The sequence below is a fragment of the Onychomys torridus genome, chromosome 2 (genome assembly GCF_903995425.1).
Source record: "Onychomys torridus chromosome 2, mOncTor1.1, whole genome shotgun sequence".
In the NCBI taxonomy this organism is placed as follows: domain Eukaryota; kingdom Metazoa; phylum Chordata; class Mammalia; order Rodentia; family Cricetidae; genus Onychomys; species Onychomys torridus.
In genome coordinates, this window is record NC_050444.1 from 125,406,212 (window position 1) to 125,420,707 (window position 14,496).

At 39.5% G+C, this 14,496-nt stretch overlaps 1 protein-coding gene across 3 annotated transcripts in view; it reads right to left on the reverse strand.

The window, feature by feature from the left end:
- Zfyve9 (zinc finger FYVE-type containing 9) overlaps window positions 1-14,496 on the reverse strand; it is a 150,011-nt gene that overhangs the window by 97,390 nt on the left and 38,125 nt on the right. For 2 of the 3 annotated variants that reach the window (XM_036177819.1, XM_036177817.1), the window contains exon 2: window positions 2,117-2,219. The gene's annotated coding sequence lies outside the window, so the exon portion shown is untranslated. Of the gene's footprint in view, window positions 1-972; window positions 1,091-2,116; window positions 2,220-14,496 lie in introns of all 3 variants that reach the window. The other variant, XM_036177818.1, reaches the window with a different exon arrangement.

The following is a 14,496-nucleotide window of genomic DNA, read 5'->3' on the forward strand; positions in this document are numbered from 1 at the left end:
GGCAGAGTATACTGCTATATAGAATATGTCAAAGATATTTCCAAGGTTAAAACAAAAGTTATCTGTTTGTTTTGAGACAGGATCTCATGTCTCCCAGTCTGGCCTCAAACTCAAAATGTTGCCAAGGATGACTTTGAATTTCTGATCCTCCTGCCTCCATCTCCTAAGTGCTGGAATGATGGGCATTCACCACAATGCCTGGTTTTATGTAATGGGTGGGATTGAATTCAGGGCTTTACACATGAAAGTCAAGCATTCTACCAATTGAGCTATAAATCCAAGCTCTAGGTAAATTTAGTTTTATAACAATTAAGGTCAAATCTTCCACATCTGTAAGCAACCCAGTAGAATGCAGGTTCCTCCATCTTGTTCCTTCAGCATATATTAGGAAACTGCTGCTATATAAGATGCTTGTCTTCAAGAAAAATGTAGATCAACATCAGAAAATGATTTTAATCCCAGCACTCAGGAGGCAGAGGCAGGCAGATCTCTGTGAGTTCTACAGAGCAAGTTCCAGGATAGCCAGGCTATTACACAGAAAAACCCTGTCTTGAAAAATGAAAAAAGAGTCAGCTGAGCTAAACAACGTGTTATCTTAGTTAGCTTGGACAAATAAACCACAGCTCAAGAATAGCATCTTCTTGGAGGTTATACCAAAATGAGCACTGACCTAGGATGTAGTTCTTTGACCCTACTTCACCAGAACCGGGTGACAGCACATCTAGGCTGAGGCAGCAATAATGTGACAGGTAAAAGTTGGGTGGGCACAGTCTATAAAGATAGCCCTGGGAGCAGCACACATTATCTCTGCTTACATTCCTTTTGTGAGCTTAGTCACAGCCACATTGAGCTGCAAAAAGGATGGTAGACATTCATATTTCAGCTGCAGCTCCTTCAGAGAAACAAGAATGGATTCTGGTGGATTTGGATAGCCTTTGCTATAATGGTAGAAACTTCCTACAGAGGTGGTACCTGAAGGATAGGATCTTGTCATATGAAGTGCAGAAGGACAAGAAATAGCTTGCCAACTTCGGGTGCAGACATTCTGGTCAAGAAAAATTATTACCAAGTGCCTCTGTGCCATCCTCAACTGAAAAGAAAAAGCTCAATTTCATATTGAACATCCATGACTTTCCTCACAATTCATGTGGAAAATACAACATTGTACTGGTGAATGGCATGACTCATTTCTGAAACCAGTCTCACTAGCAAGACCTCTTGCCATCCTATACATCCTAAATAATTCTAAGTAATTTTGGGGGAGAAAAAAAAATCTACAACTGCCAATTAGGAAAAATCAAAGACTCTATAAGGTTATAATACTTCCCTTTCTACTGGAAATCACTGCTCTCACAACTAGTTTAGAAGATAAAATAAAATAATGCAGTTACATCTACATTTCTGATTCCGTACCTCTGAAATTTTCTAATTGAATTATGTTCTTGCATAATGACTAAGAAATAGAGACAGATATGCCAATATTCTTTCCTAACACCACTGCTCAAAATCATGTTCTTTTTCATGCTAAAATTAGCTTTCTACAATCAAGGATAACAGTAAGGTGATTCTAAAAGGAAGGAGCCAGCACTGGTAGAGCAATCAGTGTTGTGACATACTTTAATAGTTATTGAGCACCCCTCTCAAAAAACTCCAAACAGATCTCGAGAGATGGCTCAGCAGCTGAGAGTGCATACTGCCCTTACAGAGGACTCCCCATTCCTAGCACCCATGTCAGGTGGCTCACAATTGCCTGCTCCAGAGACTCCGACACCCTCTTCTGGATTAAGCTTGTAATTCTAGTGCTTAGGAAAAAGGGGCAGGAGGATCGCAAGTTTGATGTGAGTTTGAATTACATAGTAATTCCAGACTAGCACAGGCTACACAGATTGCCTCTAATTAATTAATTAATTAATTAATTAATTAATTGCTGTCTTACTCTTAATTAAAGTAAAATCATTTGAAAAGTTGTACTGTTGATTTAGCCAGAGACATTAGTAATGGAGCAAGCAGCATATGTCCATCAAGCTGCGTGTGTCCATCAACCTTGTAGTTGTCACAGATGGAGTCCTTCTCTCGAGTTTAGTACCATAGAGAAGTAAGACAATGGTCTCCATACCTGTCCCCTCACGAACATGATAAAGAGCAGCCTTCTCTGTGCTTGCTCATGATGTCTGCTGTGCCGCTAGCCAGTCTTCTGAACCAGAAGGTCCTCTTTGATCCTACAGAAAAACCAGAGTGCTTATTACACTTGTTAAAATAATAAGCTCTAGTTTTCAACATTATAAACCTACAATAGCCAGTCAAATGAAAGTAGCAGGTCTCAACAATAAATCATAATTACATCTTCGGATTCAAAGACCTGCTGGGCACGCGAGGCAGCCACACACACACTTTATTGAAGAAGTCAAAAACTTCAGTGTCAGGGAAGAGTTAAGAACTCTGCATGCTCATTTCAGGAGATAATATGTAACATAACATCAAGCAACTTCTCTCCAATGACTTTAACTGATGATTCATAAAGATGCCATTTACTTTATGTAACAACAGGCCCTCCAGAAATCCAAAGTTAAGAAAACTGCTACCTTACAAGAATGTCCTCAAGTATGATTTTCCCTCACTGCGTACACACAGAATTTTTTTTTCCTCAAGACAAGGTCTCACTATGTAGTTCTGGCTGTCCTGGTACTCACTATATAGACCAGGTAGACCTTGAACTCAGAGATCCACCTGCCTCTTCCTCCTGAGTGCTGGGATTAAAAGTGTGTACCAATAGCCTGGCTTCACAGAGAATTATTAAACTGATTTAAAAGTTTCCTGCTGTGGAGGGCATTAGACCCCATTACAGATCCTTGTGAACCACCATGTGAGTGCTAGGAGTTGAACTCAGGACTTCCCAGATGGTGCAGCAGTTAAGATCACTGGCTGCTCTTCCAGAGAATGCAGGTTCAATTCCCAGTGTATGTGGCAACTCACACCTGTCTGTAACTCCAGTTCCAGGGCTCTGACACCCTCACACAGACATACATGCAGGCAAAACGTCAATGAACATAAAATAAAAATATATTTTAAAAAAAGTTTCTCAGGAGGCAGAGACAGGCGGATCTCTGTGAGTTCGAGGCCAGCCTGGACTACAGAGCAAGATCCAGGACAGGCACCAAAAACTACACAGAGAAACCCTGTCTCGAAAAGCCAAAAAACAAACACACAAACAGACAAACAAAAACAAACAAACAAAAAACAGCTGGAGAGATGGCTCAAAGGTTAAGAGCACTGGCTGCTCTTCCAGAGGTCCTGAGTTCAATTCCCAGCACCCACATGGTAGCTCACAACCATCTGTAATGAGATCTGGTGACCTCTTCTGGCCTGCAGGGATACATGTAGGCAGAACACTGATGTGTAATAAATAAATAAATTAAAAAAGCAGTGGATCTATTAGTGCAATATACTGAACTTTATTGTTAAAGACAAAACTTCCTCAAATGTGACTTCCTTTCGCTGAAAGAATATCACAGTATCCATGAAGTTAGAGTAGTCCAACTTACATGCCTCTATAACTTCTTAGAGATGTTGATTTTTAATTTTCTTAAAGATTTATTCTACCTTTAAATATGTATGTATGTGTGTATATGCACATGAGAGCTAGCATCACTGAAGCCAGAAGGTGGTGGTAGATTCCCTGGTGCTGGAGTTTCAGGTGGTTGAACTTGGGTCTTCGGGAAAGGTAGCAAGCACTCTTAACTGCTGAACTATCTCTCCAGACCTGTGAAATTTCTTAGGGGCCAAATTTAGCCTTGTACAAGATTGACAGGTAGAACTAATAAAAAACAAACTAAGAACATTATAATCGTAGTATTTTTAGATCAGGTACATTTTTTTTAGAGATTATTTAGTAAATACCACATTCAAACATAAATATAAAGTAGGAGCCAGAAGAAATTTCCTGACATTATAGATGTTACATTTTCTAATATGAAAATTACGTGTTTAGAAAGAAAAGGTGAAAAAACTCCAGTTCTGGAGACCAAAGAAAATACAGAATGAGGACCACTGGTCAGGGCTTTGCTGTCTTCAGGAAACTGATGCCGATGGTGTAGATCAGTGGCAGGGCAGTTTGCCTTGCATTCATAAGGCCCTAGGTTTGATTATCTGCAAAACACACACACACACACACACACACACACACACACACACACACACACACACACGGAGGGAGGGACGGAGGGAGGGAGGGAAGTTTGTACATGCTCTTACACACTAAATGAGAAATGGACTTGTATCTGCCAAGTAAAGGACTAAATAAAACACCAAGAATAATGAAGTAAACTAGTCAAAGGAATAATGCAAAAGCTACTGGCTAATTGAAGATCTTTTTTTGTTTGTTTGTTTTTCAAGACAGGGTTTCTCTGTGCAGCCCTAGCTGTCCTGTATATCAGGCTGGCCTTGAACTCACAGAAATCAGGCTGCCTGTTCCTCCCAGGTGCTGGGATTAAAGGCATGAGCCACCACACTGGGCTTGAAGAGCTTCTTAAATAAAATTAATTCTATAAGTCAGATCCTATGTGCATATCTAAGTTTGTTTTTAGTGTATTTTCAATGCATGAGGCGAGCACAGTTATGTAATGATTAATTTTATGTGTTTGTAATGGCTATCTGACTGGGGTTCATGACGCTCAGACTACTACTTCTAGGTGTGTCTGAGGGTATTTTAGGACATTAACATTTGAGTTGGTAGAGTAAGTAAAGCAGATCACCCTCTCACATAACTAGGTATTCCTCTAAGCCACTGAGGACCTGAAGGTAGAGAAATTAAATAGTGAAGGACAGGAGGATTCTGTGTGTGTGTCTAACTTGCCTTGTTGTCTTCTCCTGCCCTTGAAATAGGACTTTCACCATTACTATCCAGTCCCAGAACTATATTACTACCAGCTTTCCTGTGTTTCCAGACTGCAGACATCACACTGTGGATCTTCTAAGTTTCTAGAATCATATAAACAATTCCTTATTTATATATACATATATATCCTTTTTTTTTTTTTTTTTTTTTTGAAACTGGGTCTTACTACATAGCCCAGGCTGGCCTCAAACTTAGTATGTGGCCCAGGGTAGTCTTGAACTCACAATCCTTTATCCCTTAATAATGAGGATACATTTGAAGAAGTATGTTCTTAGATGATTTTATTGTGTGAACACCATAGAGTTCTTAAATTAGTATGGCTTGGGTTACTTGTTGTATGATATTTTGTTTGTGTTCTGACAAATAAAGCTTGCCTGGAGATCAGAGGGCAGAGCTAGCTACTAGTTAACCCTAGAGGCCAAGCAGTGGTGGTGCACGCCTTTAGTCCCAGCACTAGGAGGGTAGAGACCAGGAACAGGAAGGTGGAGACAGGATCTCACGCCCCATTCAGTCAGAGGATTTGCAGAAGCAGGAAGCAACTGACAGCTGCTGCCAGTTCTCTGATCTTTCAGGTTCTTATCTCAGTATTTGACTGTCAATTTTTTATTGATAAAGACTAATTAGGATCATGCTTCACTGACTCATGGCTCAACTCTCTCAACTCAGTCTGAGTTGTTCCTTATTTTCCACTATCTGTAGTACAAAATCAATTTATGCTTACATTCTGTATTTCTCTATTAGTGGCAATACCTATGAAATGAGTTAACACTGTTCATATATGGCTCTCTCTCTCCCACTGAACAGTAAACAATCCCTGTGCAAACAAGCCCTGGGCTGGACAGTAGTGGCATGCACCTTTAATCCCAGAACTTGGGATCTCTGTAAATTTCAGGCCAGTTTGGCCTACATTGTGAGTTCCAGGCCAGCCAGAGCTACACAGTGAGACCCTGTCTCAAAAACAAAACAAAACAAAACAAGTAAACAAAAAAAGAGCAAGCCCTATGATGTCTTCACTCTTTGTAACCCAGGGTAGGACACACAGTGCTTAGTAAATGTCTTATGAATAATCAAATCAAGTAAAATTAAAGACTCTATATTTATAATCAAATTCATGGTAAAATTCCTCTGTCCTAAAAAATTAATACTTTTGAGAGCATATGTATTAGAGGGGAGAAAGTAACATAAGAATAAACAAGTTATTTGAGACATTTAAAACATTGTTTTAAAAGATTTACTTATTTATTATGTATACAGTGTTCTGCCTCCATGTATGACTGCAGGCACCAGATCTCATTATAGATGGTTGTGAGCCACCATGTGGTTGCTGGGAATTGAACTCAGTACCTCTGGAAGAACAGCCATCTCTCCAGCCCCAGAAAACATTTTAAAACATCAAAATAAACATTTATTTATTTAGTGTTTGTGGGTGGAGAGAAAGACAGAGGACAACTTGTAGAGGTCAGTTCTTTTCTTCTACCATAGGTCCCAGGCAATGAAACTCAGGTCATGAGGTGCTGTGGGATATCATTCTGTATGTTGTGAATATGTGTTGTTCTGATTGGTTGATAAATAAAATGCTGATTGGCCAGTAGCCAGGCAAGTATAGGCAGGGTGAGCAGACGAGGAGAATTCTCAGAAGAGAAAGGGGTGAGTCAGGAGTCACCAGCCAGACACAGAGGAAGAAAGATGACAAGGCAGAACTGAGAAAAGGTACCAAGCCATGTGGCTAACATAGCTAAGAATTATGGGTTAATTTAAATGTAAGAGCTAGTCAGTAATAAGCCTGAGCTAGTGGCCAAGCAGTTATAAATAATATTAAGCCTCTGAGTGATTATTTTATAAGTGGGCAGCAAGCATCATAACCTACTGAGTTATCTCACTGGCCCCAATTTATCTGAAATATTTTAATAAATATGAACAACAATATTAACTTAACTATTAGATTCAAGATTAAAATAATTATAAAGTGGAAAAATCTAAATGTCAAGTGAAACAGGAACAATTTACAGAATGAAATGAAACATAAGATCTCATTTTGGGGGCTGGAGAAATGGCTTAGAGGTTAAGAGCACTGACTGCTCTTCCAGAGGTCCTAAGTTCAATTCCCGGCAATCACATGGTGGCTCACAACCATCTGTAGTAAGGGCTGGTGCCCTCTTCGTCATACATACTGTATACATAATAAATAAATAAATAAATAAATCTTTTTTTTAAAAAAAAGATCTCATTTTGTTTTAGATAAATTTCAATGTTTATTCATAAGATTTTTTTTTTCTCTTAAGAATCAAAGTTGCCCAGATTAAATCTTTCTGATAAAACCAGGTGATGGTGGTGCACACCTTTAATCCCAGCACTCAGGAGGCAGAGCCAAGCAGATCTCTGTGAGTTTGGGGCCAGCCTGGTCTAAAGAGCGAGCTCCAGGATAGGCACCAAAACTACATAGAGAAACCCTGTCTTGGGGGAGGGGAGGATGATGTTCAATATATAACTGAATGTGATGTGGAGATGTTTATAACAGAAGATAACTTCCAAAGTTCTGCCTGACCAGGTAGGTGGTGTTGGTGCATGCCTCTAATCAGAGGCAGGCAGAGCTCTGTGAGTTTGATGCCAGCCTGGTCTACAGAGCTAGCTTCAGGACACCTAGATCTACAGAGAGACCCTGTATCAAAACAAAACAAAACAAACAAATAAACACAAATAAAAAACTCCACTAAAATCCTGGCTATAAATATTCTGAGTTAAGTATGTTTCCTGTCTTTTTGTTGTTGTTGTTGTTTTGTTTGTTCGTTTGTTTTTGGTTTTTCAAGACAGGGTTTCTCTGTGTAGCATTGCGCCTTTTCTGGAACTCACTTGGTAGCGCAGGCTGGCCTCGAACTCACAGAGATCCACCTGGCTCTGCCTCCCAAGTGCTGGGATTAAAGGCATGCACCTGTATAAGTTTGTTTTTAAAATTAATTTTGGTTCTTAATTTTAAATGATTCAAGTGTCTCCCATATTGCATTTGAAATTTGAGTCTTCCTTTATACATCCCAGGGAGTGGTAATCTTTTAAAACCCTTGCCTGATCTATTCCCATTGCTTTTCAGGTTTCAAAGTTAAAATATAAGTAGCTTGAATTTTTATCAATTGAAATTCAAGTAACCTCAATTCCTGTCTTGGTTTTGATGAATAAAATTCACAGAACAAATTTAGTATCTTCCCAGTAGCTAAACTTCTTAATATTCCATCAGGAAGTCTGACAAACACTGGCCAAGTCTCCTTTCTCACAACCTTACCCCAGTCTAGGAGCTCAAGTAAGTGTGGCAAATCAAACTTCCCAAATGCTGCTACAGACTCAAACCAGTCCACACAATCTTCTCTTCTCTCTCCTGCTTTTCCCCCACCTCCTCCTGTGTGTGTGTGTGTGTGTGTGTGTGTGTGTGTGTGTGTGTGTGTGTTTGCTTTCAATCAGTGCTGCTATGTTGCTTAAGCTAGTTTAAGAACTTGTGATGCAGCCCACCACTGGCCACGAAGCTTGTCTCTCATTTACACATATGTGTACCACACACCAGCCCATATGATCTTTTATTTATTTATCTATTTATTTGTTTGTTTGTTTACTTACTTACCTACTTATTTATTTATTTATTTATTTTTGGTTTTTCGAGGCAGGGTTTCTCAGTGTCGTTTTGGTGCCTGACCTGGATCTTACTCTGTATACCAGGCTGGCCTCAAACTCATGGAGATCTGCCTGGCTCTGGCTCCCGGGTGCTGGTATTAAAGGCATATGCCACCACCGCCTGGCCCATATGATTTTTAATGTGACTTTGGCAGTCTTCCAAGAGATCTGAAATCTGTCTCCTTCCTCTACACCTGCGCAGACTTTTGTGACTACCTCAACTAATAGAGCTTAATGTAGGGAAACTATATAACTTTCAAGGCCTAGCCCTCAAAGATGAGATGACAGCTTCTGCTTGGTCTCTTGGGGACACTCTTACAATACAGTTATCACGTCAGGGACACCACATGAGACAACCACCCTTAGCTGATCTGGCCCATGCGACTTCACACATGTGAATGGCAAGGCTAACAATGACTCTAGCTTTCATCATTGCCTAGCTACAACTTCACGAAGACCTTAAGAACCACTTGGCTGAACCCAATCAATTGCTAGAAATGTAAGAGATAATCATTTAATTGCTACTTTAGTTCTGGTGTAATTTACTATATAGGAATAAATTAATAGAATTTCAGGTTAATATTTTGCTATTCTTCAAACATAAACATTTCCAAGTAGAAGCCTCAAGAGAGACAGGCATTAATGAAGTCTAAGTGACTGCAGTCTTTCCTTTACTGAATTATTTTGCTCTAACTCCCAATTTGTGTGACTCAATAAAACAAGCCTCGAAAAAGCAAGGTATGCTAGCCCATGTCAGCCCAGCACTCAGGAAGACTGTCACAAGCTGGAGCCAGCCTAGGCTTCCTGGCGCCAGTCCAGCCTGAGATACAATGCCGTCCCTCATCTCGGTCATTACAGTAACAAGCAGCAGCCTGGGCCTCCAAGGGTCCGGTTTGGTAGGAAAAGTAACATTATTTACTCACTCAAAAGCCAAATGGGAGAAGAGGAAAACAAAAACAGAAACAGAAAAACCTCTGGGAAACACTTTTTAAAGTCTCATTTAGCCGGGTGGCGGCAGCACAGCGCACACCTTTAATCCCAGCACTCAGAGGCAGAGGCAGAGGCAGGCGAATCTCTGTGAGTTTGAGGCCAGCCTGGGCTACAGAGTGAGTTCCAGGAAAGGCACCAAAGCTACACTGAGAAACTCTGTCTTGAAAAACATAAATAAATAAATTAATTAATTAATTAAATAAAATAAAGTCTCATTTACCTTCCAGTGTTTTCTTTTTCCAAGCACTGTTTTAATATTTTTTAAAAGATTTATTTATTTATTATGTATACAGTGTTCTGTCTGCATGTGTCCCTACAGGCCAGAAGAGGGCGCCAGATCTCATTACAGATGGTTGTGGACCACCATGTGGTTGCTGGGAATTGAACTCAGGACCTCTGGAAGAGCAGTCAGTGCTCTTTACCACTGAGCCATCTCTCCAGCCCAGTTTTAATATTTTTTTACAGACTAACACTCATAACTTGCCTAGAAACCCAGAAATGTAACCATTCCAGCTCTTCCTCTTCCTCTCCATTCTTCCCGACTCCCAGTCTTGTCAGTCATTTTTAAGTCTTCCCAATTCAGTCACTTTACTCCACCTCCTTGGCCTTCTCCCATACTGTCATCGTCTTTCATTTGTCCAGAAATGCAAGACTCAAACTAGTTTCCTTCCATTCTACTTGGTATCTTTCTAGACTATTCCCTACACATATCAAATTTTATCATTTTCAATTTTTAAAAAATTTTGTTACCCTATTTATTTGTGTGTGGAGAGATGTGCACCAGAGGACAGTTTGTAGGAAGTTCTCTCCTTCCACCATATGGGTTCTGGGGATCAAACTCAGGTTGTCAGGCCTGGCAACAAGCTCCTTTACCAGCTGAGCCATCTCACAGGCCCTTCGTTTTCATTCTTAACAACATTCAACAGCCTCCTCTAGCCTATAAAACAGGCCATACTTCCACTGTTGGCAGTACTCTTTGGTTGGGCACCTTTTCTCTAGTCTCAAATTCTTAGTCTATGAGCAAGTCATCTTGATTAGTATGAACAATGAGTTGTCTATCTTGTCTATCTCCACTCCCTGAACAGAGCTTTCTATCAATATATGCTGCAACATGGAAAGGCCTTGAAAATATTATGCTAAATCTAACGTGTATGTGTGTGTGTGTGTGTGTGTGTGTGTGTGTGTGTGTGTGTGTGTGTGTAGCCATGTATGACCTTGAACTCCTCATCTTCCTGGCTCTACCTCCCAAGTACTGGGATTGCAGGAATGCACTATCACATATGATTCATACAGTGCTAGGAATCAAACCCATTGGTGCATGCCTTTAATCCCAGCAACTGGAGAGCTGAGATAAAAGGATCATGAGTTTGAGCCTAGTACTGACCAGAGAGCAAGACTCTACCTCAAAAAATCATAATAATAGAAGAAAACATCATACACAGGAAATGTCCAGTAACAAGAGTGTGTTTGGTTACATTAGTGTGAAAAGTCCATATAGGCAAATGCATAAAACAGAAAGCAGGACAAGCTTGCCAGGTGCTGGGGAGAGGGATGCCCTGGCCGTCCCAAAACTTGCTCTGAAGATCAGGCTGGCCCCAAACCTAGAGATCCACCTGCCTACCTCTGCCTCTTGAGTGCTGGAACTAAAGGTGTGTGTGTGCCACCACTGCTTGGCCAGGAAAGTAATTATTATTAGGTACAGAGTTTCTTTCTGGGGTGATTGAAGTGTTCTGGGATTAATTTAGACAATATGAACAACACTGAATATATTGAAAATATAGGCCGGGCGGTGGTGGCGCACGCCTTTAATCCCAGCACTCAGGAGGCACAGCCAGGAGGATCTCTGTGATTTTGAGGCTGGCCTGGGCTACCAAGTGAGTTCCAGGAAAAAGGTGCAAAGCTACACAGAGAAACCCTGTCTCAAAAAACAAAACAAAACAAAACAAACAAACAAACAAACAAACAAACAAAAAAAAAAAAAATATATATATATATATATATATATATATATATAAAGTATACACAGAATGTACCTTTAAAAGCAGTTAATTTTATGTTGTGTAAATTATATCTAAGTAACCAATCAAATATTTTTTAACAACAATTCACATTACCATTTAGGCCTAGGTCTGGGATAGGTGCCTATCTTTTTCCTGTGGTTTTATATTGATTACAACATTTATTAATCTGGTCATGATTTCTACTTAACCATATGTCTTCCTTTTCAGATTCCTAAGGTTTTCCAGGATAGGAATTGCCCTTCTTGTTTTATGATTGTGGCAGATGACACCATTTATGGCGTAGAGTACAGACTCACTACCAATCTGTGAAACAAACTGAAAGATTTACTTTCAAAGCACTTTCATCTAGGAAATTTCCGACACAAAAGATCACAAGAGTTGTACAGTGACTACTAAAATTTCAATGCACTTACAATTCCAAAGCCTAGTAAGTGCCAACGTAAAGTAATGGTTTGCACATTGAAGCTTATATCATATTTAATCAAGGTATCGCACTTACTACCTACAATCACTTATCTCTGAAAATTTTGTAGTAGTTTGACTACTTTGAAAAACCAGAAAGTATGATTTCAGAATATAAATACAGTAATCTATATCTGATAAGAGCAAGAAAGGAATTTTTAACCAACCATCAGTAACATGTCATATATAAGCTGGATGCTTAGGCTCTGCTGTGAAAACCTGGCCAATTCAGGCTGTAATCATGCTCTAGGGTTTGACCGTTGGAGTTACTTCACCAATCACTGGACGTCGCGCTTCAGTTTCTTTGCACTATGGAAACCACAGCTTGTAGTATATTCTTAACAATGAAGAACTTTATTTACTTGGTGAAAGGAACTTTAAATGAAGTGCCTTGCAAAGATTTTATACATGATGTTCAGTAGATGGTAGCTATTAGTTAGCAAATTACTATTTAGCAAAAAGTAATTTCTGTGAAATATTTAAAACAGAAAGAGTATGATTTGAACCATGAAACTAACCAATGGATTGGTTGTTCATACAATCAATAATCCATTAGAATCCTTAGTCTTAAATTCAAGCCAGAACAATGAAACAGAAAAAACAAAAAGGTAACCTTATTATTCAATTTTCTGAAAAGGCTAAATTTAAATGACACATTTTTTGATATCAACACTTTCAATCACAGTACCAGGAAAAACTGAGATCTCTGAAAACAGCTTTATCCTGTAGATCAAGATCAAAATACATGAAGTGAGTAGAATCTGGAAAGCTGACATTGTTGCTACCCACAGTCTCACAGGGCTTCAATTTCTAGGCTATCAATCTGGCACCTTCCCAACCATCAGATTCTCAGTCAAGAGCCACAAAGAACAAGGTGATTGCTTTCAACTAGTACACACTAAGCAAAAGACAGACCAGCCTAACAAACAACGGAAAACGTGGTTTATAACAGGTGTATCAAATATATACAGATATCAAAATCCCTAGTTTAGCCACTGATTTGAGATTAGTATTTAAGAAAAAAGTATGTCTAATTCTCATGTCTGGATTAAAACAACTCTAGACCATTTAAATAAATTAACATACATATAACACAGAGTCAGAAATCACTGAGACATATAACATCCTTGGGATAGTTAATTTTATATGGAAATTTGGCTAAGCCAATGGATGCCTATGCATCTAATTAAAGACTGTTTCTTGTTGTGTCTGTGAGAATGCTTTCAAAAAATTAGCATTTCCATTGGGCTGAACAAAGCACCTTGCCCTCCACACAGTATATATACACACATGTACTCCTGAGACTTTTAGTAAGCCCTTGGCTCACAAATTACGAAGTTCTATGTCCACCATCTGCTGACAGACCTGTCCTCTTTACTGGCTCTGTTTCTCTAGAGAATCCCAGCACGAAGTTGTACACAGATGATCTCTGCCCCATACGTACATTCTCCCCACACCCTGTTCACCCACACAGCGTCTTGCACATGCTAAGCAACTACTCCAGTCTATACATTTTTATTCTAAGATAAACATCATGTTCAAATAAAGTCCATCCAGCTAACCTATCAGCATGGTGTGAGTTCCTGATCTAACACGAATTACTTATAGAGATTCTCCATTAACTCTCTACCCTAATGTGGAAGATACAGCTAGAATGGGCAACTCTGAAATCTATGAGAGAGCAGCATCCTTATACAAATTCCAAGCCCCACTCCTTCTCATTAGTTCCAGTAGGTTGTCTTAAATTCCAAAAAGTCTTAACAAATATATTTTAAGAGTATAATTAAAATGGAACATCAAAACCATAATTTCAACTTTAACGGTACACTTAAAAATTTAAGATCTGTCATTGACTCTGATGTTCTATGACCTTAAAAGATAGTGAGGCCAGCAGTGGTGGCACATGCCTTTAATCCCAGCACTTGGGAGGCAGAGCCAGGCGGATCGTGAGTTCAAGGCCAGCCTGGTCTATAGAGTGAGATCCAGGACAGGCTCCAAAACTACACAGAGAAATTCTGTCTCAAAAAACTAAAAAAGAAAGAAAAAGATAGTGAATGGGAGAAACTCATAGGAAAAGAAATGAAATGTGTCTTTTGGGAATGTTCTAGCTGACAGGGATGGATTTATAATCTAGAAATTGTGTACACAGAGAACCAAAGAATAAACAGTATATGGGGAAGTATGTCTTGACATAGTTGCACACAACCTATAATTCTAGCACTCAGAAACAGAGAAAGTAAGGACTGCTGCAAGTTCCAGGCCAGCCTAGTTTATACAGCCAAGTCTAGGCCAGCCAGGGCTGCCCACAGCTAGAAAGACTGTAGAGAGCTGGTCCCAGTACATAAGAAGCTGGGCCTGCAGCAGTCCTAACAGCAGATTAAAATGCTAATCAGACTGAAATTTCAACAACTTTCCTTAGATCCAAAAAGAAGTGAGATCACAGGCAAAATGACTGCTCCCAAATTTGGAGAA